Source organism: Lucilia cuprina, chromosome X (assembly GCF_022045245.1).
Source record: "Lucilia cuprina isolate Lc7/37 chromosome X, ASM2204524v1, whole genome shotgun sequence".
Taxonomy (NCBI): Eukaryota; Metazoa; Arthropoda; class Insecta; order Diptera; family Calliphoridae; genus Lucilia; species Lucilia cuprina.
Window position 1 is genome coordinate 3387734 of NC_060949.1, and position 1215 is coordinate 3388948.

A 1215-nucleotide genomic window follows, 5' to 3' on the forward strand; every position below is an offset into this window, starting at 1 on the left:
GGGGACTATGTAAAAATTTTGATGTGTTACACACGGAATGACAAAATCAAAATACCCCCATATTTTTTGATGATGGGTATAAATGTACCAAAAAGTACTCTTTTATGTGCTGTCACCTAATCCGGTTTATACGTACTCAATTTCATGTTTCTAGGTTTAATATTATAAAAAATTCAAAAAGTACCTTTTATGTGTACTCACCAAATTCGGGTTCTACATACTTATTTTTATGTTTTTAAGTTAAATATTATACAAAATTCAAAAAGTTCCTTTATAGAACGAAAAAGTACCAAGAAGTTGCCTTTTGTAGGTTCTCACTTAATCAGGGCCCTAAGTGCTAATGTCTTGTTTCTAGGTTCAATATTACAGAAAATTACAGACTCCACATACATAATTTCATGGTTCTAGCCAATAACAACATATTAGTGCTGATCTTGCTCTGCTGCTCTCACTCTGCTTTGTTTTATACCCTTCACCTTCGTGAGAAGGGTATATACAAGTTTGTCATTCCGTTTGTAATTTCTACAATATAAGTTTTCGACCTTATAAAGTATATATATTCAGGTTCCTTATAGATAGCGGAATCGATTTAACCATGTTCGTCAGTCTGCCTGTCTGTCTGTATGTTGAAATCAGTATCCACAAAACACCAGATATCTGCGAGATACGAATTTTCAATAATTCTATTGGAAATATGTTTTCTGGCCAATCCAGGCTCCACATTAACTTAACTTACTTAATTTAATGTTTTTAGCCAACAACAACGTAACGTGATGCTCATGTTTATAAACAAGAAATCACAATAAAAAAATTTATCACAATAAAAAAAATTTCACAAATAAAAAAATTTACAGGTTTTGTTTGTTTATTGTTTTGTATAAGCATGCTCGAAAAATTTTAATTATTCATTAAATTTTCAAAAGTGTTCTCGAATTTTTTCTCATATCTTCGTTATTTATGGACCGATTGGACTGATTTTAAATAGCGTTGTATTACATCGTATTTATATTGTAGAAATTACAAACGGAATGACAAACTTGTATATACCCTTCTCACGAAGGTGAAGGGTATAAAAACAAAGCAGAGTGAGAGCAGCAGAGCAAGATTAGCACTAATATGTTGTTATTGGCTAGAACCATGAAATTATGTATGTGGAGTCTGTAATTTTCTGTAATATTGAACCTAGAAACAAGACATTAGCACTTAGGGCCCTGA